The following is a 26,719-nucleotide window of genomic DNA, read 5'->3' as shown; positions in this document are numbered from 1 at the left end:
TACCCTTCACGATACAGCCTGAGGCAACAGCCAACCCTAAATATCAGATAATGTAATGTGAGTGCCTTATACAACATCTACTGTGTTTTCATTTAATCTACTAGAACCACGTTTTAGTTAAGCTAACAGTTCAAAAAACACAAGTGCAAGGCTTTTTCCTGTTTCTACTAAAGTAGTGGATGCAAGTTCAACCTCTAACACAAGGATGGCCAACCTGAGCCTGAGAAGGAGCCAAACTTTACCAATTTACATTGCCAAAGAGCCACCGTAACATGTCATCAGCCCCTCAGCAGCTCTCCCACCCCCAGCACCTCCCACCCACCGGCAGGTCAGTGGATCAGTGCCTCCCTCTCCCTCTCCGCAACTCCCAATCGGCTGTTTCATGGTGTGCAGGAGGTTCTGGGGGGGGAGGGAGAAAAGTGAGGGCATGGCAAGCTCAGGGGAGGGGGTGGGAAGGGGTGGAGTGGGGGCAGGGCCTGTGGCAGAGCAAGGGGTTGAGCAGTGAGCACCCCCCCGGCACACTGGAAAGTTGGCGCCTCTAGCTCCAGCCCTGGAGTCGGTGCCTAGACAAGGAGCCGCCTGTTAACGTCTGAAGAGCCGCATGTGGCTCCGGGGCCACAGGTTGGCCACCCCTGCTCTAACACATTTCAATTATTTACTAAGAATCATCCATCAAGGGAAAAGTCAGCCCAATAACTGTAAAGTTACTTCACTGCTATCTAGGTTTAAGAACAACTAGTTAAATACTTTTTAATTACTTAAATTTTGTAGTTTTCTGGCATTACTTACCAAGACCTAAACTGTATGACTAATGTTAAATATAATTTAACACTCCTTTAGAGAAGTTGATTTTACAATGACTCACACTTTTCAGTTTTATTTAAAAATAAAGGGTATGTTTGGTCAGTTATAATACTTATTTTATGTAAACATGATTTGAAGGGAAGGTCCTTGCAGTAATCCAATGATGTAGGAAAGTTTAGCTTTTTTATTCAAATTAATAAAAGCTGTTCAAGTTTAAACACCCGTCAACCCTTGCAACCCCATATATTGCAGTAATGTGTTAAATTCACGAGGATTAGCAAATGAAAAGGGACTAAGCTGAGTAAAGAACGTAATGTATAATTAGTGAAAAAGTATAATGAAGAATTCAGTCTTTACAAAAAAATTCTTAATAATTTAGGTTGTGATTTTACTAAATCCCTCTATATTGAAAAAGTTAAATAACTACCAGATGTTAAGCCAAGAAGAAAGTGCATGCAAAGCAAAAAGCACACTCCCCTATACTTTCACTTCCCACAAAAACTGCCTTCTTGCATGTTTTTACACTGCGCATTTATAATGGCCAATGCTCACAGGCCACATCACCTAGTGGCTAGGGGGCCAGGCCTTTAGTTGCCAAGTCCTTACTCTTCTCCCCCCACCCCTTCCTGAGGAGTTCTCAGAGCAGATCCTTCTCCCTGCCTTGTCAGCCCCCTTCTGAGCTGTCTGTCTCTCTTTTAAGCTCACCTCCAGCTGGAGCATGCTCTGCAGGCGTGGCTGGCCAAGGTCATTTGGGCCCAGAGTTGCTCTTTAACCCCTTCAGATGTAGTGTGGGCTTTATACACCCCATCACAGTCCCTGTATCAAGAAGGGCTATAACTTATTTTTAATATCAATATTTTATCAAATTGAATATTTGATTATTTGCAAGGCATTCATTAAACTGAGACACAGTGTGTCATTTAGTCAGTGATTCAAGTTGCAAGACATGCACAACCGCACTGCCTCAAGGGTCTGCTCTTAACAGGATTGTACCTCAAGGTACAGTGAGGAAGTGGACTGCACTGGCAGTACCATCCTTATGGTATTCAGAAAGTCCAAGACCTGTGTGGATTTTGAGAGCTCTTCAGGTTCTGGAGACTACGCCCCTTTGCTCATTATGGTGAAGGACTCCCCGAAAGGTGAACTCTCTGCTTTGCTCTGCTCTGGCCCTCTCCCGTGGTTAATTTGACAGGAGAGCCCTATACAACATTTTGACTGCACTGATACAACTATCACCACAAAATCAGTATTTAATTTTTGATTAATTACATATGCACCTACCATAATTCAGTCACTAAAGCTCAGTTCTAAAATCAACTTCACCAGCTCAAAACCATTTAAACCATCATCTTCAAACAAAGCTTCAGTAAAAAGATAGGTCCTGCAACATACCCTGATATTCAAACTGACTTTTCAGACTGATGGAGCAAAGCACGTTCCACAGTACAGGTTCTGACTAATCTAAGAAGATGGATCTTCCACCGTAACCCATCCCACCCGATTTCAACTGTCACGGTAAAACACAAAGATTGATTTTGGTATGGCTATAGGTTTCAGAGTAACAGCCGTGTTAGTCTGTATTCGCAGAAAGAAAAGGAGTACTTGTGGCACCTTAGAGACTCTAAGGTGCCACAAGTACTCCTTTTCTTTCTGGTATGGTTATAGAAAACCACCTCTGACAGCCTATAAAAGGCACTCGGAACCACTGGTAGCCAGCTAAGTCCATAGAGCACAGATTTAATATGCTCTTCACAAAAAGCACTACCAGGTAAGAGGTATCTTAAGCTTTGGAGTAATCTTCAAGGGTAGCCCCACATAAAGCGCTTTGCTATAAGCCAACCTGGAGATGACAGACATAAGTAACTAAACTGTGGCAAGGCCTGCATCCAAGAGAAAAAGGTAAGAATGAGATAATCTTGACTACTTTTGCTACCTAGGAATCCCAGAGCAGTGCACAATCCAAAAGGAACTGCAGGGTATGAACTTTAAAAAATTGTAAGTGTGTCTGTTAATATACACTGTGCTCACTGAATTAAGAAAATGGACTCAAGAAATTTACTGCCCATGAACAATGGAAAAATAGCCATTTGCAACGTGCGTCATGGACAAAACAAAGAGAGCAATTGTAACGCCGACAGACCCCGGTCGCTGATGGGCAGGATCGAACCAGGGACCTCTGAAGCTTAGTGCATGAGCTTCTACCGCATGAGCTAAAAGCCAACTGCCTGTTAGCTAAGGCTGTAGAGCAAACACATTTTATCTCTCTCTTTAAGTGGTCTCAATGTCATTAGATGGGACAGAACACCACACCCAGAAGGTGTGTGGGTTACACACTTCCCCTAGCCAAGGGAGCGCATCCTGAGCTTCAGAGTCTTCCCTGTTGAAAGCCGGGATGTAACACCAACAGAGCCCGGCCGTCAGCAGGCAGGATCAAATCTGGGACTTCTGGAGCTTAGTGCATGAGCCTCTACCACATGAGCTAAAAGCCAAATGGTTGTTCGCTAAGGCTGTAGAGCAGATGTATTTTATCTCTCTCTCTCTCTCTCTCTCTCTCTCTCAGTAGTCTCAGTGCCACTAGATGGGACAGAACACTACATCCAGGAGGTATGTGAGTTACACTATGTCCCGGTTTCTGGTACAGACCAGGACTCCAGTCTTGGGGAATATGCTTGTGTTTTAGTTCCCACCCCCCCATCTATAAATGGAAATAATTTGCCTGCCTACCATCCTTACAAGTATACACAGAGAATTCTATTTATATTGCCCATTAGTTAAAGGTCACAGAGCACTTTGAAAGGAAAGTGTAAAGTGTTGTAACATATGTTTGATATTTTCTTTAGCAAGTAGTAATATTTTGCAATTATATCAAGCCTTTCATCAGAAGATCTCGAAATACATTACAGACAGTAAACTTAGCCTTACAGCATCTGAGAGAGAGGGAGAAAGAACTGACCTGCCTCAAGTCACAGAGAAAGTTGACAGAGCTGGGAACAGAATCAATGAATTCCACTTCCTACTGCTGTAATCACTCGACCACATGCAGCCCCGTAAAAAACTGATCTACATTATGTCTAGTTTTTTATACTTTAAAAAACTCAAAGAAAATAGTTTAAAAAACAAATCAGTGATTGGCCAAATATTTCTGTGTAAAACACATTCTAAAACAGCAATTAAATTCATCTCACCCAAGTCTGTCTTCCCAAAAAGTCTTTCTCCCAAAGACAAAACCTATGCACGTGTTCAAAAGCCTTTTACATATAAATCACCTCTACCTTGGATTACATTAATTAGATGTCATTAACAGGGAGGACTAGTACTACTCAATATTAGTAGTTATGTAGCAATATTTTTCTTGAGCTGTAATTTCAGTTGCCTTCCCGCCTTCCTCTCATGTTATTGGTCATAAACTTGCTTTTCTTCACAGGAAAAGCAATATTAAAAAGGCACAGCTAATGTTATCTCTTTTAGCTTTTGCCAACGTCATACTACTTTATTTCTTTAAGGACAGCTGCTAACAAGCAGTCTTACTTTCCCTTCTTTATGAGATTTTTGACACTCTCCAACAAAAATTAATGAATATGAAACCTAATACTATTGAGAGGATAACATTTCATATAGTCATTGCAATAGTGGGTATTTTAAATAGCCTAACTTGGGAATCAACACTTGATTTACCCAGGTTTTTCTTTTTCCCCCCACCTACATTACCTATACTATCAGTTAACTATCCAATCAAGAGCCTCTGCTGGAAATTTAGAAAAACATGGGCTCAGTCTCACAAAGAGAAACAGCTACCAGTTTCTTTAATATCTCTTCTGATGGAGAATACGAAAAAAAAAATCTATTTTCAGTACTGATTCTGGGAGAAGACACTACATTATCTTCCCAGACAGGAGGGGAGAAAAGATCAGCAAACAATGAAATGGAAAGTCAGACGACATAAGCAAAAAAAATAAAATAATAATAATAGCTGGTTTTACCTTTGTTACATTACAATGTCTTGGTAACAAATAGTGTCACAATGGCAAACCCAATTGCTCAATGGTATTATACTGTGCTACAAACCTTTCAGAACGGTACGAAAAATATTCTACAGTGCATTACAAATATTTTTAACTTTAAGACGAGAACTGCTACACAAATCATTTATAATAATTCCCCGCATACACACAGTCTCCCTCTCCTGACTCTCCTACCAGTGGGATAAAGCTGTAGGATGAAATTATGGAAGACCTGTAGATATCCTACAAGGTCACCTGACTTAAGTATGCAGCAAGTGGAGACAACACTAATGTGCTGGTGGTGGAAATCTGGTACAGGAGCCAATGGGTTGCAGTATAAAGTTTTGTTTTGTTTTGAAAGTAAAATTTTGTGAAATGTGAAAAGCAAAAGAATATTTTTAATGGTGTAGGCCAATGGGAAAGTGCTGGCTCTAATGTTGTCTGAGATTAACATTTTTAAGGAGTGCAGAATGCCTAACTGAAGAAAGCAATGGTGTGGCCTTTTAAGAAACCATGAATTGACACTGACATGGACAACTTCTGTCAGATCTAATATTCCATCTTAAAATTGTGAATAAGATTACGGTGACAATTTTCAATACATAGATGACTCAGATCTCCTTGTTGCTTCTCCATGTGTACATAAACCAGGGTTTGGCATGGAGACTGAACTGGTTGTGCTAGTCAATGATCTGACAATGGACAAAGGTATTCCAATTGTCATGTGCCTTCAGTGTTAATAATGAGGTGGTGACTCGACTTCTACTTGTGTGTGACTTCAGTCTTCTCTTTGAGAGATAATACAAAGGGTAGCTGTGGGCAGCTGACATGCTTCCCCAGGGCTCCCAACTGTAGAATGTTGCAGGGTTCCATTTTATCACCCCTTCCTATTTAATGCGTATATGTGACTATTAGAAGGATTAGTGACAAAGCACAGGATGAGGTTTTTTCCGTATGTAGATGATACCTAGCTTTCTTTTCTAGAGGTCTTTCTTCTTGATTTACATGCTACGGTCAAGCATATCAACTAATAATGGAGCATGGATGGGAGCAAACCGACCAAAGCTCAAACTAAATAAGATTGAAGTAACAACGGTTGGCTGCAAAAGCACCTGAAGTAGATGGCACAGATAGAGAACAAACACCCTCAATCAGAGGAGTGATACTATTAATTTCCTGAGTTTACAACATAGGGATGATGTTAGCTCACAAGCAGCTTCTGGGCCATCATATTACAGCAGTGACCAAGACAATTTGTTCATCTGTGCTTGGCCATAAAGGTAGAGATGTTTTCCAACTGATGCAGACATCGCTACCATTATCCACATCTTTGACTCCTCAACATTAAACTACTGCCATATGAACTATATGGGGCTACACCAGACATGTTAAATACAGCTGCCAACTTAAGCAATGTGTATCACTGGGAGCAGACCAGCACTGTTCCATGATTTACACTGGCTGCATACTGGTACCCTGGTGACATTTAAGATGTTGAGTATGATTTGTAAAACAACTGACTTGAGACATACCTACCCAAGAGACTACCTCTCTCTGTGCATGATATTGTTCCCTCTGTGAATTGTTGGCAATCCCTCGATGTCAAGGCTGATCTCTTTTACAAGTTTTGTTTTTCATGGGTCCTTTGGTGACTAAAGAGTCAGATTCTTGAGCCACAGGCTCATTGGCAGACTTTGCAGGTGGTGCTGGAAGGCACGATTGGGCCATGATTGCTATGTGACCATTGTCTTTCCTTTCTCTTCTGGCATTTTTCTGTGACCATGGCAAGGCGATTTGTCTCAAAAGTGGATGTTCCCTCTCTGACAGATCTTCACCAGTTCTCCCTGTCCTTCACTGCTGTCTCCCACGGTGCGGTGTCAATGCAACATCTCTTTATGTTTATCTTCAGGGTGTCTTTAAAGCCTCTCTTTTGGCCTCCTTGTTTCCTTTCTCCTTTGGTGAGTTGGGCATACAGCAGTTGTTTTGGTAAGCGTACATCACGCATTCACACACAGTGCCCGCTTAACTTCAGCTGGTGCTGGATAATCAGGGCCTCAACACTGAAGATGTTGGCTTCTGTGAGGACACTCACATTAGTGCAATGATCCTCCCACTTTATGTTGAGGATCTTCCGAAGAAAGTGCTGGCGTTCCAGGTTTTTCAGGTATTTTCTGTAGGTCACCCAAGTCTCACAGCCATAGAGGAGAGTTGGGATTACTGTCGCTTTGTAAACTAACAATTTAGTATGTGTTCTGATGTTGTGATTGTTGAACACCTGGCAAGAGAGTCTGCCAAAGGCAAGGCTGGCACAGCAAATTCTGTGCTGAATCTCAACGTCTATGTCTGCCTTTTGTGAGAGATAGCTGCCAAGATAGGCAAAGTATTCTACATTTTCCAGATCTTCTTTGTCAATATAGATCTTCCTTGCTGGATCTGATGATTGACCGGGGACTAGGTGGTGGAGAACTTTTGTTTTGCCAATGTTCAGAGTTAGCTGTAGGTTTTTGTAAGTTTCAGAGAAGCAATTAAGGGCTGTTTGAACATCCTCCTTTGAGTGTGCAACTGCAGCACAATCCTCTGCATGCTGGAGTTCAGTTATTGTTGCTGATATTACTTTAGTTCTGGCACAGAGACGAAAAAGGTCGAAGAGGTTGCTGTCAATCCAATATTGGAAGCCACTGCCCTGTGGTAGGCAGTCTTGGGTTAGTGTTTTTATAGCTGCTAAGAAAATGAAGAAAAGTGTGGGTGCCAGTACACAACCTTGTTTTACACCAATTCAGATGACAAAGGGCTCAGAGGTAGAGCCAGTGCATAGGATGGAGGAAGTCATCTGCTCATGGAGGAGTCTTACAATGGTGATAAATTTGCTTGGGCAGCCAAACTTTGACATGATTTTTCACAGAGCCTCACCGTTGACAGAGTAGAAGGCTTTGGTCAGCTCAATAAAATCCATATACAGCTCCTGGTGTTGCTCTTGACGTTTTTCCTGGATCTACCTCGTGATGGTCTGAAGCTGCACTGGGACTCTGGAAGTACTTCCTCTGCAAGAGGGAGCAGGCAATTCAGTAAGATTCTAGCAAGAATCTTCCCAGGGATGGAGAGGAGGGCAATGCTTCAGTAAGTTGCCACAGTCGACCTTGTCTCCCTTTTTGAAAATGACGACAATTGTTAGCATTGCATAAGTTGACAGGGATTTCTTCGGTGCGCCAGATTTTGAAGAGCTGCAAGTGAAGCTTGTTAGTCAGGGGTTCTAACCCCACTTTCAGTACTTCAGCGGGTATGCCATCAGGACCTGGAATTTTATTGTTCATTTGTTTAATTGCTATGTTCAGGTATTGGTGGGTTGGTAAGTTTCCCAGATTGGATGCTGAGTGATGGAGTTAATGGTTTCAAAGTAGCAGCCGTGTTAGTCTGTATCTGCAGAAAGAAAAGGAGGACTTGTGGCACCTTAGAGACTAACACATTTGAGCATGAGCTTTCGTGAGCTACAGCTCACTTCATCGGATGCATTCAGTGGAAAATACAATGGGGAGATTTATATACATAGAGAACATGGAACAATGCATGTTACCATACACACTGTAACAAGAGTGATCAGGAAAGGTGAACTATTACCAGCAGGAGAGCGGGGGGCAGGAGGAGGAGCGGGAGAACCTTCTGTAGTGATAATCAAGGTGGGCCATTTCCAGCAGTTGACAAGAACGTCTGAGGAACAGGGGGCGGAATAAACATGGGGAAATAGTTTTACTTTGTGTAATGACCCATCCACTCCCAGTCTCTATTCAAGCCTAAGTTAATTGTATCCAGTTTGCAAATTAAATCCAATTCAGCAATCTCTCCTTGGATGCTGTTTTTGAAGTTTTTTTGTTGAAGAATTGCCACTTTTAGGTCTGTAATCAAGTGACCGAAGAGATTGAAGTGTTCTCCGACTGGTTTTTGAATGTTATAATTCTTGACGTCTGACTTGTGTCCATTTACTCTTTTACGTAGAGACTGTCCGGTTTGGCCAATGTACATGGCAGAGGGGCACTGCTGGCACATAATGGCATATATCACATTGGTAGATGTGCAGGTGAATAAGCCTCTGATAGCATGGCTGATGTGATTAGGCCCTATGATGGTGTCCCCTGAATAGATATGTGGACACAGCTGGCAACGGGCTTTGTTGCAAGGATAGGTTCCTGGGTTAGTGGTTCTGTTGTGTGGTTGCTGGTGAGTATTTGCTTCAGGTTGGGGGGCTGTCTGTAAGCAAGGACTGGCCTGTCTCCCAAGATCTGAGAGAGTGATGGGTCGTCCTTCAGAATAGGTTGTAGATCCTTGATGATGCATTGGAGAGGTTTTAGTTGGGGGCTAAAGGTGATGGCTAGTGGTGTTGTGTTATTTTCTTTGTTGGGCCTGTCCTGTAGTAGGTGACTTCTGGGTACTCTTCTGGCTCTGTCAATCGGTTTCTTCACTTCAGCAGGTGGGTATTGTAGTTGTAAGAACGCTTGATAGATGTTGACGGTGTCGTCAGTAACAGTCTATTCTGGATTTAGAAGCTTTTGGTTGTATTCCTTCTAGCACTCTTTGATGGGTTCATTATTGTTAAGAAGGATACTACCATCTTCACGTCTCAGAGGAGTGAGTCCACGTGAGCTTGGTCTGTACATAGTCTGTCTCACAAAAAAAGCTCTGCATATCATGTCTGTCAGCGAATGTTTGGATTTCTTTTGCTCTGTCCTCCCATCATTTTGATTTCTCAGATCCTCCTTTGAACTTCACTTTTGAGCTGATGGAAAAAGCTCTGTTTCTGACGGGACAGTAGTTGGTTTTGCCAGTCGCAGAAAGCTTCTCTCTTCTGGTCCAAAAGAGCTGTAATCTCAATGTTGTTGCTATTGTTAAACCAGTCCTGATGGTAGTGGGTAGCAAGGCCAATGCAGTCCTCGCAAACCTCAGGGATGGTCTATTTTAGGGCTTCCCAGTCTTCTTTGTGACTTGTGCTATCATTTCCAGGTATGCATATAGCCAGTTGTTCACTGAAGAGTGTTTGGGCGTTCTCCTGGTGCACTGGGTGTATACTGGCATCCTGGTGACATTTAAGATGTTGAGTATGATTTACAAAACATTAACTCACTTGAGACATGCCTACACAAGAGACTACTCTCTGTGTGTAATATTTCCTCTGTGAATGAAATAGGCCAGAATGTCCATTAGGAGCACCATGCTATGTTTTCTGGGGTTAGCGGAGGGATTGAGTGATCTGTTTCTTGGCTATTTTGAGTTACTAGATGAAACACTTATTTCTATTTGCTTGCGATGCTGCGAGGTGGCTATTTTTTGTATCGAATGTTATTTTCAATTAATTGTTAGGGCACTCACAGGCTAATCAAAAGGAAACAATTTTACGACAACCACCAAACAGAGACTTAGGTGGAAGATGTTAGGTTATTAGCCTCCCAAATTAAACTGCCCCAGTGACACGTAACTATAAATTGGATATTCAAGACAATTTTCTGGAGTATGTTTAATATATTTTCAAATTAATAAATTATATAAAAGTAACATTCGAACTTCTGCTCCTTAAGGATGGATTTTTATTTTTAGATGATAGAATGGCTAGGCAAAGTTACTAATACAGGGCTGCTTTTGAGATGCGGAGCACATCCTTGCTCACTGCTCTAACACATGCAAAGGAGGAATGAGATGAAGAAAGGAGGTCTGGGGTTTATATAAATGAATGCAAAGAAATAAATAATCTTTTTTTAGGCTGTCAGCTACTACCGTGATAAGTGCAGCACACAAGCCTAAACATAGCCCAAATGCTACTCATCTCACTCAGATGAGTAGTCCCATTAAAGTCAATGGGACTAACGGCATGAATAAACTGAGCAGGATTTGGACTAGAATAGTATTTTGCATTTACAGCACTCCTCATCCAAGGATCTCAAAGAGCTCCACAGTTTTTATTTACCTACTCTTGCAACACCTCTGAAAGAAAAGGTATATTGTGTAGTGTACATAAGGGAAACCTGTTGTAAAAGATTAAGTACAGTATCTTACAAACAATATTTCATGCTCATGCAATAAAGGGGCACAAAGATCACTTAAAATTCATACAGAGCTCAATCCAGAGACAGTCAATGAAGCAGAAAGAACATCTTATTTTTCAGCTATTCTTTAACATAGCAAATGGCTTTATTTTCCAGCCATCTGCAGAAAGTATGTGTCAGTTGCAACGTACAAAGTATTCCCTTACATATATGTGCTTCGCAGTATTTAAAAAAAAACAAAAACAAAAACAAAAAAAACCCTAAGGTTTAAAACTAATGCAAGTTCCCCGATGACATCAACATTTCAGAAGAAGCTCAGGGAGCACTGTGGTCTCTCATGGCAACTTAATTTCAAAACTCATTATTTCCTGGTTAGATTCTGGGGGTGGAGGGTACATGAGTATGTGGTACACTTCAAACATATATTACATTATAACCTTCATCCCTAAGTTTGTAACCTTTGCATTCTTCTAAGTCAAATGTTAAGGAATTCCAGAAGTAAGATTGCCTGTGCAACCTTAATTCAGCCCCCTTGTGTGTATGCATTGAGATATGGCCTTTAATTACATGATTTTATACTATTTTTTCATTTGTTGCACAAGATTAATGATGCTTCTTGAATGGGCAGTTACTTTCTTTAAAATCCTAAATCAGTACATGGCTCCACCCTTATTTTATTAAAGCTAATGTTAAAAAAATTATATAATACATAGGTTGGGAAAGAGTGTCTGTACATCTGGGTACAGTACTTAGCTTATCCACAAATATAAAGTTAGTTTTTAAAAGTCATAAGATACAGAGTGCATAATCAGCAATAACCCAAATTTAGGTGAATAGATTTAACAATACAGTTTCAATATTAGAATCCGAATACTCAGGTACATCATTCATGAAAAGTTTTACAGAGATTTGGTTGTGGAAAGCAAAATATATCAATGAGTGGAGATTGTCCCTCAGTAACTGAGAATTAGAAAATACAGTCCCTAAGGAAAGTATTTGTTACTTTCCTGACTGCACTTATCAGCAGTCCAGCTCATCCCTCCTGGTATTGCAGATGTCCGGTGATGCGTCCAAGCAGATATCCCTCGACCACCTGATGACGTCCGACACCATGAGCTGTCGCATCAGCTGAGCATAGCGTTGATCGATTCCACTTGCTTGTTACTGAGGTCCCATGCGCCAAAGGCTCCGACGATCAGTGTGTGTGTCTGGACCTGGTAATCCTTAGCTCTCATACCATACAAAGCCCACATTGAATACAAAATTAATTTTCTTCTTGGTGTTTCTATGGCATATTAGCCATACCATCAGGGTGTCTCACAAACGTTAATGAGTTTTCAATACACCCCTGTGAAGTGGTATTATCCCCATTTAGCAAATGGGGGAACTGAGGCACAGTGAAATTAAGGCCAAAATTGCCCATGAATTTTGGATGTCCAAGCTGAGAAATCTAGGACCTGATTTTTCAAAGTTCTGACCAGTTTATAGCACTTCATATGTTCAGAGCACAGCCCAAATTGATTTCAGTTGCAACTGGCAACATACAACACCTCTCTGAGTTTGCTCTAGGTGTCTCACACTGGGCATATAGAAAATGAAGAATACACCGTCAGTGTCCAACTGTGAAAATGTATGGTTTATATGACTTGCCCAGTACCACTCTGTGCAGAGGCAGGAATAGAATTCAGTTCTCCATGACAGCATTCAGCTACCTCAGCCATGAGCCGGTTCATTCTCTTCCTATTGTTCCCTGCATCATTCACTACACAGGTTCGAACATCTCCAACATAAAAGGCAGAGATCCAAGAGAACCAACCCCAAATTCATTCACACAGCAGGTCCACCACCTACAGTGAATAAGGCAGGGGTTCCTAAGAAAACAAAATATCTGATCATGTAACTACAGGCTGTATCATAATGCATATGCACAAGAGGCTGAATTAAAGTTACACAGGCAACCTTAATTCTGGCATTTCCTGACTCTGCAGTTGTAACATTGTAATCGTTTCCTAATTTTTAAAAAAACAAAAACAGAATTTCCATGATGCACAACCAATATTGACAGCCACATGAGTCATCAGCAGGGTTGAAATCTTTAGATCACAACATAAGTCTCTACCACTTAAGCTAACTAAAGTAACTTGTAGCATTAGCAGGCTTTTATATTCTTTATGGATCAGCCACTACAGGGTGATGACACACATTTAGCTGTGAAACCCATGGGAAATTTGCTGATGCAGAGGAATGCTGACACACTGGAATCCTAGGTTCAATCTGAGGTTCTGGAAGAGAGTGTGATTTAGTGGTTCTACACCTTTCTACCCTTGTTTCTATTCCCCTCTATACTTATCCACCCCCATCCCCAGCTCCTTTCCTTGCCTCCCTCATTTCCTCACCCTTCCACATTTGAGTCAAGCTGCTTCCTGTTTGCAGTCCAGCAGGCAGAGCATCAAGAGCACAAGAGAATCTCATTGCTCTCAGTTCTGATGCCTGGCAACACAGGAGACCCAACTACCAGGAAGGACAACAGCAGGAAAAGTTCTGCTCAGCCCCGAGACAGAGATCTCTCAGTGGTACATGCACAGTCTGGTCAGCACATAGGAAGGAACTGTGTGGCTATGGAGCATACTCCATACAGATCGAATCTTCAGAGAATGTAGCTGCCAGATTCTAACAACCTGTATCGAGCATGTGCAAACTGCCACATTCAGAGGCTTGTAATCTGGCCAGATTTGGCTGGATTTTAACAGGAATTGCAAGAGGCATATTCCTGATGTTGGGGTGGCCCCTCCAACCCCATCCCAAGCCCCTGTTCCAAAATATGGAGGTACAAAAGCTTCTCAACAAAACTATTAAAAAATTTTGCATGGAGGTGTGGGGCGAGCATTTTTCCTTAATATCGTTCTTGGAAACGGCTGAACCATTTTAGTTGAAGCTTAACAAAAAAAGATTCCAGTGTGGTTATTCTGGACATCAAATTGTATTTCTACATTTCAGTGCCCAAACTGATACAGAGTCTATCAACTCTGCAAATGTAATAGTTCCGGGTTCTCAACTCATAAGAATTTGAATTGAATTTGGATATGGATAGAGCCCTTTTTAATGTTTTTAATAAAGTAAATACTAATGGAAACTGTGTGATCATGGGAGACTTTAACTTCCCAGATATAGACTGGAGGACGAGTGCTAGTAATAATAATAGGGCTCAGATTTTCCTAGATGCGATAGCTGATGGATTCCTTCAACAAGTAGTTGCTGAACCGACTAGAGGGGATGCCATTTTAGATTTGGTCTTGGCGAGTAATGAGGATCTCATAGAGGAAATGGTTGTAGGGGATAATCTTGGCTCAAGGGATCATGAGCTAATTCAGTTCAAATTGAATGGAAGGATTAACAAAAATAAATCTGCAACTAGGGTTTTTGATTTCAAAAGGGCTGAATTTCAAAAATTAAGGAAATTAGTTAGGGAAGTGGATTGGACTGAAGAATTTATGGGTTTAAAGGTAGAGTAGGCCTGGGATTATTTTAAATTAAAGCTGCAGAAGCTATCGGAAGCCTGCATCCCAAGAAAGGGGAAAAAATTCATAGGCAGGAGTTGTAGACCAAGCTGGATGAGCAAGCATCTTAGAGAGGTAATTAAGAAAAAGCAGAAAGCATATAGGGAGTGGAAGAAGGGAGGGATCAGTAAGGAAAGCTACCTTATTGAGGTCAGAATATGTAGGGATAAAGTGAGACAGGCTAAAAGTCAAGTAGAGTTGGACCTTGCAAAGGGAATTAAAACCAATAGTAAAAGGTTCTATAGTCATATAAATAGGAAGAAAACAAAGAAAGAAGAAGTGGGACCGCTAAAAACTGAGGATGGAGTGGAGGTCAAGGATAATCTAGGCATGGCCCAATATCTAAACAAATACTTTGCCTCAGTCTTTAATAAGACTAAAGAGGATCTTAGGGATAATGGTAGCATGATAAATGGGAATGAGGATATGGAGGTAGACATCACCATATCTGAGGTAGAAGCGAAACTCAAACAGCTTAATGGGACTAAATCGGGGGGCCCAGATAATCTTCATCCAAGAATATTAAAAGAATTGGCACAAGAAATTGCAAGCCCATTAGCAAGAATTTTTAATGAATCTGTAAACTCAGGGGTTGTACCGTATGATTGGAGAATTGCTAACATAGTTCCTATTTTTAAGAAAGGGAAAAAAAGTGATCCAAGTAATTATAGGCCTGTTAGTTTGACATCTGTAGTATGCAAGGTCTTGGAAAAAATTTTGAAGGAGAAGGTAGTTAAGGACATTGAAGTCAATGGTAAATGGGACAAAATACAACATGGTTTTACAAAAGGTAGATCGTGCCAAACCAACCTGATCTCCTTCTTTGAGAGAGTAACAGATTTTTTAGATAAAGGAAACGCAGCGGATCTAATTTACTTAGATTTTAGTAAGGCGTTTGATACTGTGCCACATGGGGAATTATTAGTTAAATTGGATAAGATGGGCATCAATAGGAAAATTGAAAGGTGGATAGGGAATTGGTTAAAGGGGAGACTACAACGGGTCCTACTGAAAGGTGAACTGTCAAGTTGGAGGGAGGTTACCAGTGGAGTTCCTCAAGGATCAGTTTTGGGACCAATCTTATTTAATCTTTTTATTACTGACCTGGGCACAAAAAGTGGGAGTGTGCTAATAAAGTTTGCAGATGATACAAAGCTGGGAGGTATTGCTAATTTAGAGAAGGATAGGGATACCCTACAGGAGGATCTGGATGACCTTGTAAACTGGAGTAATAGGAATAGGATGAAATTTAATAGTGAGAAGTGTAAGGTCATGCATTTAGGGATTAATAACAAGAATTTTAGTTATAAGCTAGGGACGCATCAACTAGAAGTAACGGAGGAGGAAAAGGACCTTGGAGTATTGGTTGATCATAGGATGACTATGAGCTGCCAATGTGATATGGCTGTGAAAAAAGCTAATGTCGTCTTGGGATGCATCAGGAGAGGTATTTCCAGTAGGGATAAGGAGGTTTTAGTACCGTTATATAAGGCACTGGTGAGACCTCACCTGGAATACTGTGTGCAGTTCTGGTCTCCCATGTTTAAGAAGGATGAATTCAAACTGGAACAGGTACAGAGAAGGGCTACTAGGATGATCCGAGGAATGGAAAACTTGTCTTATGAAAGGAGACTCAGGGAGCTTGGCTTGTTTAGCCTAACTAAAAGAAGGTTGAGGGGAGATATGATTGCTCTCTATAAATATATCAGAGGGATAAATACCAGAGAGGGAGAGGAATTATTTAAACTCAGTACCAATGTGGACACAAGAACAAATGGATATAAACTGGCCACTAGGAAATTTAGATTAGAAATTAGACGAAGGTTTCTAACCATCAGAGGAGTGAAGTTTTGGAATAGCCTTCCGAGGGAAGTAGTGGGGGCAAAAGATCTATCTTGCTTTAAGATTAAACTCGATAAGTTTATGGAGGAGATGGTATGATGGGATAACATGGTTTTGGTAATTAAATATTCATGGTAAATAGGCCCAATGGCCTGTGATGGGTTTTTAGATGGGGTAAGATCCAAGTTACCCGGGAAAGAATTTTCTGTAGTATCTGGCTGATGAATCTTGCCCATATGCTCAGGGTTTAGCTGATCGCCATATTTGGGGTCGGGAAGGAATTTTCCTCCAGGGCAGATTGGAAGGCCCTGGAGGTTTTTCGCCTTCCTCTGTAGCATGGGGCACGGGTCACTTGCTGGAGGATTCTCTGCTCCTTGAGGTCTTCAAACTACAATTTGAGGACTTCAATAGCACAGATATAGGTGTGAGGTCTTTTTTAGGAGTGGTGGGTGAAATTCTGTGGCCTGCATTGTGCAGGAGGTCAGACTAGATGATCATAATGGTCCCTTCTGACCTAAATATCTATGAATCTATGAATTTCTGGCAATTACATTTTTTCTCTGCCAAAAGAGAAACAAAACATGGTACGCATATGGGGGAGCAGGGATCAGAAGAAAACCCTTTTCTGCACACCACTTTCAGGCCATTTATGTTTTTTCTGATGAAATTTGCACTCAGGCATCTTCCACAAAGCATGACTGTTTTCTCTGTAAGAAATCCACATGGTCTATTAGGCATGTTAAATCAATCACCAACTGATGGATTTGAAAGGTTAAAACTGCTTCTTCAGATTATAAATGTGAAATTAGAGTGCAGCATGTCCTTCTGAACTGAACTGGAAGCTTGTCTGCATGGTGCTGTACAACACAATACCAGCCTTTAATGCTTAATGTATTGAGTTTTGTTGCTGTTTTATTAAATGGAGTGTCTATAGTTATGTCAATTTTCTGGATTTCCCTATCATTGCTGATTGCCATATTAAGATATAGCTCTACTAGAAACAGAAAGAAGAGAGGGGGATGATAGGTACCAATTAGAAATACTACCCTTGCTATTTTGGTTAAAAATGCGTTTCACTGGCTGAAGTGTGTTGGTATTAATCAGCCGCTCTCCTTTTTCACTTTTAGCACTAGCAGAACTCAATCTTGGCGAGATATACTTCATCCTCATCCAGTTTCCAAATTTGAAGTTTATGGATGAGAATTTGTCTTAAATTACCTAAACTTAGCTGCTTTAGTAACGGTTGTGAAAAAAAAATATTAGTCACTACAAAAAGCAAACCTCATTTTAACACGACTGATGTGAGGTGTTAACATTGTTAACTACAAAAGTGACAGCTCTGTCTAAATGAATATAAATCCACGTGACAGTTAGAGAGCATTTGTATCTGCACCAATAGGATCAAAAGAATAGAAACCCACCAAATAGCTTGACTGGCTGCACAAAAACACAAAAAGCTACCTTTGAAGACCCAGATTCAGTATCACATTACTGGCAGCTCAGAGCACCACAGCAGTAATGCTCACTCAAGAAAGAGGAAAGGAAGAAGAGAGCAGACTGCAGAACGCTTTGTAGCATCTGCATATATAGTGGCAGTATGATCACAGAGGATGCTTTCCAGCATCCTTGGTCATTGGAATAGTGTTGCTTAGTGTAGCCACAGACAGCTGAAGCAAAGCAAGAAACAACTGAATTGTAAGACTACCATAAAGACCTAGAACTGAAGGTGAAAATATAGATGACTGCTTAATATTCTCAGGTACGGAATCAAGATGTTTGGCTTGTGTGGAAAGACAGCAGAAGAAAAAATGCAAGGTTCACCCATCCTTCTAATTTTGGTTACCTTTTCGTCTTTAAAGCCTTCCTATTCCTAACAGCACCCTGTAAATAAACAACATTATAATCTGACAGCTAGAGCACAGATTAACTTTTCTAATTCTAATAGAGATCATTTTTAATTTGGGGAGTAAAGGAAATAGAGAACACCTTAGTTGTCTCCCCTCCATCCCACAGTCAATGTTCTAGGCCCGATCTACACCTAAAACTTAGGTTGACCTATCTACATCACTCAAGGCTGTGAAAAAATCTCACACCTGTGCAAAACAGTTAGGTCGACCTAAGTTTTAGGTTGAAACCAGGCCTAGATGCAGCTAGGTTGACAGAAGAATACGTCCCTCAACCAACCTCTGTCTCTTGAAGGGGTGGATTTAATACAGTGATGGAAAAACCCTCTTCTGTTACTGTAGTAGCTGTTTTTAAGTAACTTACAAGGTTACCTCTCCTCCCTTTGACTAAATACTTTATACTGACAGAGCAAACTCCCAATTCCTACAGCAATTATGAAAAAGTTAAAATGCAGCATAGCAATCTGTAGTTTTGCAACACTCAACATACCAGATTATATTTAGGGAGATTGATCTAGTACTGTCTCTTCGTTTACATAAACTGCAAGGATGCTTTACATGAGTATTTCAGGATATGGCTCCCTTTACCATAGGGTGTCAAAACCAGCACAAGCTTCTTAAGGAAAACAGAAAGGGGGGGGAGGGGGGAAGGAGAGGCAATTTTAGTTTTCTATTCATTCTACCTCTTCCTTTCACCCAGTCTCCAATATTTCTACTACAAGATTAAGCATGTGGGAGAGTGAAAAAGACAAATTATCCATAATACCACCACATCTCCAGTGAAAGGTGCAACTCTGCTATCAGAAGCCTCCTGTGGTCACAAATTATTTATTAGTCTCTAAAATGTATCTAGCATCAACACATTACTGAAAAAAGGAAAGATCTGGCCTCTGCCCCCAATGAGCTCCATCTAGACGTGTAAATTGTGAGCTTCCCCGGCTGCACTGTGATACGGGTAAATGGAGGTTACTGGAGTTCTTAGAGATGGACTCTGCATATTTACACTCCTGGGATGCACCAGATATGTGCAGCTCAGATGGTGAAACATGACAATTAGTGCCCACTGGAGCACCCTCGTACCCCCTTTACCTCTCCCCTCTCTGTTCTGAAGTGTTCTAGGGCAAAGTGCTCTGACCACCTCAGTTCCTTCCCACCACCTCCTCAGCTATGAGCTATAATTAAGGCTCCTAGGAAAAGGGGAAGGTGGACATGGAATGGAAATGTAGAGTCTGTCATAAAGAACTCTGTTGACAAGTACCTCTGTTTCTCCTTCAAGTGGCCTCTGCATATTCCCACTCCCCTTCTCCTCTTCCTCACAACCTTAATTATAACCCACGACTGAGTGCCAGTGGGATGGAACTGAGGGAGCCAAAGCACTGCACCCCCTTTTATAGCCTTGCCTTGGAATATTCAGGGAACGATGATGGGAGGGGCAAAGGGAGTATGCAAGAGCACTCCAATGGGAACTGCTTGTCAGGTTCTACCATCTGAGGCGACTTCTACATTATACACCAAATGGCAGTGTGCAGTCTATGTGTAGGTACACACTGCAGTAAAAAGTGCACTGCATCCACACTATGGTATGTAGATACACATGCCCATGAAAGGCTCTTTCAGAGGGTAGACAGCAGGGAAAGTCTCAGCCAGAGGCTCTCTCTGCTGCCGGATTCTTTCCCTATGGTGGGGTAAGGACTGCAGCAGCAGGAAGTTGGAAGAGCCTTTCTCTGAAGCCAGAGTTTTTTCCTTTAGCATGGAAAGGTTCCAGCAGCAGCACAGTTCGCTGCTAAAAATGGCAGCATAGCCAGGAAGGCACAGCCATGGTGAGTAGAGAGCCACATAGGGATGTATTTGCATGCATACCTGCCTGCACCCTTCAGGCACGTCTTTACTCTCCTAAGCTGTGCCTCACCATATATATTGCTATTTATACCCATGCTACGGGGGCTACATGGGTATGTAGACTACACATTGGTGAAAGACGCGTGTAACACAGACAAGAGAAAACAATATGTCAAACAGAATACAAAACACATTGTTCATTAGTTGTGGCTCTTAAACATGATTTTTCTTATTTCTTATTAAGGCTACACTTAAAGATAAAACACATTTAGTTTGTGTTTTAAGATCTGAATAAGGAAGAAAAATTTCACTGCAATCTGTCCTGCAACATATATAGAACACTATAACATCATGAATTAATAATAGCTAATCATGTCTGTTGCTGCAGAAAGGCAGTAAATTACATATTGGTTGATGTGCATTAACCCTTTTAAAGCTGAACCTCTAGCTCATTTAGAGTTCTATTTACATAGCACAAACGCACCGCTTTAAAAAGCAGGATTCAAGTTCTCTGTGTAAAACCTACCAACAACATTACATGACAAATATTCTTCCAGTAAGTTCTTCCTTCACAGAAAACTGCATTGTGAGGGAAGTTTACCAATTACTTTCCAAGTTTCTTAATAGTACTTGGCATTTTACATATTTGTTTACTTTCTTTTTGCATCATTTACAGTATCAACACAACTCTGAACTGAGGAAAGGATGTGTTTGTTGAGTTGTTGCAGAGACAGAAGAGGAAACAATACATTGCCAAAACAATGTCTCAAATAGCTCTTTTAGGGAAAAGGCTAAACTATTTTCACTGTTGAAAAATGGAATCCATCAACATAGAAAACTATATATATACACACACACACACACACACATATATATATATATATATATTCGGAATTTCGTTACTAGAACCAACTTAATACATAGAGAACAAATTATTTTTTAAAAAATCTAGCTTACTTTTAGCTGTTTAAATTGCTTACTTTCTACATTTCACTCAGTTTGGACAATGAAACTAGACTCATCAGTTTCACTGTAGTGTTTTCAAACTAGCACAATGCTGCTTGGCCAACATGCCAAAAATGTTATATTTTAATTAAATAAAAACATCTATTTACAGCAGATTTTTATAAAATCCTCTACAAATAATCTATATGTTGTTTTCAAGTACTTGACAGATTCTCCAAAACCAGATCCCATAGCAAACGAGCTCTCTTTTAAAGAACTCTTATTCCTTAGCATTCTCAATCTAATACAAACCTCTCTTCTTGTCACTAGATAGGATGCAATGTTACTAATTCTCATAATTCTATCACAAGTCTCACAATATCTGTTTTTCTTAAAGCCTCAGCTCCTGGAATTATGATTAAGGCTACATTTTAATCACAGGTACTTTTAGTAAAAGCCATGGACCGGTAATGGACAGTAAACAAAAATTCTAGGCCTGTGACCTGTCCATGACTACATACCCCTAACTAAAACTTGGGTCGAGGGGCCGCAGATGCTAGGGGAGTGGGTCAGGGGAACAGAGGTGCTGGGGCAGCGGGGGAGGGTGCCAGAGGTGCTGGGGGGGGGGGGTTGCATGGCCCAGGACCCCGCTGGTGCTGGGGGGGCCAGCGTGTGGAACCGAGCAGCCCAGGACCACCACTGGTGCTGGGGGGAGGAGGAGGAGGATTGAAAGGGCTGGCAGGCTCCCTACCCGGCTCCGCACAGCTCCCGGGAAGCGTCCAGCATGTCCCTGTAGCTGCTAGGGGGAGGGAAGGCCAGGGGGCTCTGAGCACTGCCCCCACCATGAGTGCCAGCTCCCACCACAAACACCGGCTTTGCAGCTTCCATTGGCCGGGAACCGCACCCAATGGGAGCTGCAGGGACAGTGCCTGCAGGCGGGGCAACGCGCAGAGCCCCCTGGTCTCTCTGCCTAGTAGCTATAGGGACATGCTGGCCACTTCTGGAGAGCCCCCCCAAAGTAAGCACCACCCCACATTCCAACCCCCTGCCCCAGCCCTGAGCCCCCTCCCACACCCAAATGACTGCTGCTGCTGGGGAAGGACATGGTGGCCCAAGACTGCCCTAGCAGTGGCCAGTGCAGCTGGTCCAAGAACCTGCCGCACTGGCCACTGCAAAAGTCACGGAAAGTCACAGAATCCGTGACCTCCGTGACAGACATGCAGCCTTAATTATGATTACTGGAAAGTCTTAGCTTTCATTTAAAAAAGAAAAAGTTTAAGTTTACAACTCTTGGGATTTCAGCAAAGAGCTAAAAACAAAAACCCTAAAGGATTAAAACATAAAAAGGCAAATAAAAAGACACTGCCCCTTTCAAAAAACTCATGATTCTTTTTTGACTCTTTCATGATTTTATGAATGGCTGGTTTGGCAATACTGTTCTTTACCTTAGAGGAAAACATTTCAAAGTTCTAAAACTTCTATCCAAACCCCAGGCAAAAAGAATGCAGCCACTATTCATAACCAGGGCTCTGCATACTCCATGCTTCTGTGAATTCTGCTACAGAATAACGGCACAAAAGCCAAGCTCTTAAAAAGAAAGCTGTTAAGTATCTAGCCCTTAAGTCTGCAAAGGGCACCTTCCACAAGTGAATGAAACTTAGACATATAAAATGTCTACCCAAGTCTGCAGTCATCCTAAATATACCCGAGAGAAGTGAAATGCTTCAATGCCTCACACAGATGAACAATTTAGAAATCTTAGGCCCTGATCCTGCAAAGACTTATGTCCATACCTAACTTCATACACTTCTATTAACGTCAATAACACCACTGACTGGGGGTAAAATTAAGCACATGAATTAGTATTTGCAGCATCAAGGCCTAATTATGCAAATTTAAGCCCTGATCCTTCATGTCCATATGGAGCTGAGTGCAGGATTAGTTCCTTAAAATTTAAGTATTTTACCAATGATAATTTGAACATCTTGTTAACATGCTTAGCACAACCAGTACTGCCTCTCCACATTATTACCAGGAGACAAGAGCTCTAGTTCTCCCCTGCCCAACTGTCCAAACCTTCAGCTTCCATCCTGACAACTTCTGTAATACAGTTACACATTTTAAACACAAAATTGTGAAGCACAATGAAAATTAAAAGTTAATGGACAAAGTAAAAAACAGAATTTAATATCAAATTAAATATCAGAGGGGATCTATCATAACTTCCTGATTTTCATACTTCATTAAAACTTCAGTTTTTAAATTTCTCTGTAAACTACTATATTTGAGTGCTACAGAACACAGAGGTCATGCCACAAACCTTAGGTTGTGCTTGCCAAGAAGCACAAATACACAACAAACCTTTATATCTATAATATAAGTTATGGGCTATAAGTGATTACTCACTGTTCAGTCCAAAAATAGTTTTATGATTGGAATCCTGGGCCTACTTCTTTTAACAACTGAGGCATTACTAAAATGGGAAACAAAAGTTCAGATATGGACTATGATTACTCTTTCAATGTTAAGATACTTAATAATTAGTCTTGCAAGATATGCTTCCAGTACAGTGTAAAACAAGTTACATTCATAACATTATTAAAAACATTCTTTAGTATGAAATAGAACTATTTCAATATGTTCTTAGACAAATTAAAAAAATTATGGGGTTTGGGGGTTTTTTTTAAGGCAACTAGTATATGACAATCATTAAGCAAAGGATCAGAGATACTGATAGTTATAGTTGACAAAGATCATCCCCAAAAGTAAATCTTTCTGTACAGACCAAACAAATTGGAGGTCCTTAAACTTGTATGATTTCATGTAATTCATACTCTCACTTGAAAACAATTTGTTTCAAACATATCACTGAATTTTTCTTCTGTGAAGACATACGCAGGTATGGGACAAAGAGCCCAGGAAACTCCACAAACTTCCTCTCACAGAATTTCCAATTAGTATGTCCCACCGGAGGAGGTTACTGAGAGCTGAAGAAGAAGCAGGGGATGTTGGCCTACAAACACCCCGGAGTATAGTGATCCTACAGGAGCTACGTTGAACCTCCTTCCTTTGTTATGCAAGAAGCTCTACTGAGGAGACTTTGTGAAAGTTTGTTCTACTTGAACTACTGCAGGATATGAAGAGGAATATGCCACTGAAAAAGGCCACTCCCACCTCTATCCCCAAATATTCATGAAACCCTGATACTGTACAGTACTCACACAGTGGGGCATGTCACAGAGCAGGAGCTCTCCATTCCACATTTTGGATTTTTTGTCTTTTTACCTTTACAACTCAAAGGGGCACATAGCCCTAAAATCTTTTATCTCCCAAAAAGAAGGCAATGATTTTACTAATTTCAGATAGTACAGATATTCTTTTAGGAGTCAGTTTGTCTGTCATCCTAATTAGTATTAGGAAGTGTTCCGGTAGTAACTGATATATATGGATAGATATATAAATAAAATCAGTTACTTAGCAGGTTACATCTATTTCAATTCACAATTAGTAGACCTACATTGTTTTTACTATGGCTTGGTTGTATAGGTTTGATAGCACAGCTAGCTGACAAGTGCAATAAAATGTGATGTTACGGCTAGCACAGATGCAGCATGGGATTCCCACATAACCATGCATTTTGACAAACTTATAAGGAAGGATCTTATTGGTGCTGTTGTTCTGTTCCTACACCCAGCTATACCAACGAGAACACATCTCATTAGCTGCACACTTTCGTTCCAATCCAGTTTTATGGCATCTTGTTTTTATTACCATGAATTATTGACATCAGAAGTATTGACTCATGAAGCTAAAATTACAGCCAACTTTTATGATAAATTTATACCACCTTCTTTAAAACTTCTTGTAAAGGGAGTGTATCTGTGCACCATATACCTGGGCTCCAAGTGGGGGAGCAACAGCATAGGACTAACCCTGTTGTAAGGCCGGTCCGTTTCATTTTCTGCCCAGCACAGGCCAGGTGTGGGGCTGCCTGTGCCCACTGAGTGAAACTGACCAGCCTAATGTTCATTTCACTTCAGTGAAGGAGCAACACACAGGCTACCTGAGGGAGGAGGTGAGGGGACAGCCCCAATTTTCAGGAGAGCCAAAATGGGAGCAACAAAAATTACCAGAAAAAAGGGAGTAACTGAGAAATAAAAAAACCTTCCCCTAGCTGTCCAGCCGCTTTCACGGGGCTGCTCGGACACCAGTTCAGGCACCGCCTGAGGCAAGTCTCGCTCGCCCCATTCCACAGCCGGGGCACGGCCAGGCAGGAGCACAGCCGGGGTACGGCCAGGAGACTCCCCACGCCGTACCCCCAGCGGCCCCGCCCGTCCCCCACTCAGCGGTCAGCCCGCCCCCGCAGACCCCGGCCGCCAGCGCTCCCCCAGGCGGCCCGCAGCCCGCCCCTCACACGGCCCCCAGCGCCAGCCGCCCCGCGAGGCGCACACCGGGGCGGGGCGGGGCGGGACAGGGTGCCCCACCCCCACCCGGCGCCCCCCAGCCCGGCCCGGCGCCCCATCGCTTACGCCATTGTCCGGTGTTTACATCCGCACCCCTCCCCGCTTCTTACTACAGCCCCGGCGGCAGCCGCACACACCGGATGGGTTTGCCAGCACGCCCCAGCCAGCCCTCCCTCAGCGCCGCCCACCAATCGCCGGGCACAACCGGGCCGGTTAGCCAACGACCACGCGCTGCATCCGACGGGAGGCGGGTGGAAGGATCCCTCCGGGGCCAATGGCAAAACGAGGCCCTGCGGGGGCTCCTCCTACGCAGGGTTGCAGTCAGGAGGGAGTGGGTTGGTAGGGGCTCGTGCGCGCGCGCGAGGGAGGATGCCTTCGCAGTTCAAAGGATTTATCTCATGAATAATTAACGTGACCTCATGACTAGTCAATATTCCCGCAGAGGCAGTCCCGCCCCCTTCCGGCCACCTCGGCGGCGCCCCGCGGGGAGTGCAGGGTGAGACTGGTCGTTCATTGCCCGGGGCGGGCGCGGTGGCTGCAGCGGAAGGGTGGCCGGGGCCTGCAGCCCGCGATAGGCAATGACTAGCTCAGGGGCTCCCGCCTGCACAGAACGCCACCATGCCACGGAAATGGCTGTTAGCATCTCTCTGCCGTCCATATTTACCGGCCCCTGCCCAGAGCTTCTCAATGCAGTCCGTGTGACCAGAAAGGGGCCTGCACCAAACCCCCCACTCTGTGACACACCTAAATTACTCTCATGATTGAAAGAATACAGATCTGGGCCATGGTCCAGATTTCGCATAGGGCAGCCTGAAACAAAAACCCAGGTTTAAACATCTCCCAACTTGTTCGGTGTTTACAATCAAAACCACACAAAAATGTACGACTTGAAATATTACTGAATTCCAGAGGTAAAACACTGCACGCAAAATATACATAAAGCAACAATGAAAGGGAGCTACCTTTAACATGGAGACAGCAACTCCTACCTGTGCAGAGCGCTCTGCCCAGCAATGGAGAGAAGGGAAACGTGGTCTGGGCCCCAGGACCAGCTCTTAATTCTGTAAGAGGTGCCATAGGATCATTTCTGCCCATACAAAGTAACCAAGGGCTTACAATGCAAGAGGCCTTCCCTCAACAAAAACAGAGACATGTTGGTTCGTAAGGTTTTTTCTCTCCAAAGACATCTCCTTCTGAAATGATCGAAAAAGAAATATAGAAAGCTGTCCTCTGCAATCCTTTTGAAAAATGCTACATTCTGGCCATATAAACTCAAAATGGCAGCTAGGGCAACGTTTGTGTGGTTACTTTGGTTTTGGTTTTTTGCTAAGGCTA

At 42.2% G+C, this 26,719-nt stretch overlaps 1 protein-coding gene across 1 annotated transcript in view; it reads right to left on the bottom strand.

Annotated features, from left to right (window-relative positions):
* BLTP1 (bridge-like lipid transfer protein family member 1) overlaps positions 1 to 25,486 on the bottom strand; it is a 245,540-nt gene extending 220,054 nt beyond the window's left edge. Inside the window, exons 1-2 of the mRNA XM_084626089.1 lie at positions 25,451 to 25,486; positions 23,328 to 23,394 (exon numbers count right to left, since the gene is read on the bottom strand). The gene's annotated coding sequence lies outside the window, so the exon portion shown is untranslated. The remainder of the gene's footprint in view (positions 1 to 23,327; positions 23,395 to 25,450) is intronic.
* Between the last annotated feature and the right edge of the window lie 1,233 nt (positions 25,487 to 26,719).

Source organism: Lepidochelys olivacea (genome assembly GCF_965140295.1).
Source record: "Lepidochelys olivacea isolate rLepOli2 genome assembly, chromosome: 4".
NCBI classification, from domain to species: domain Eukaryota; kingdom Metazoa; phylum Chordata; order Testudines; family Cheloniidae; genus Lepidochelys; species Lepidochelys olivacea.
Note: the sequence above shows the minus strand (reverse complement) of the source record. Positions and strands in the feature narration are given on the sequence as shown.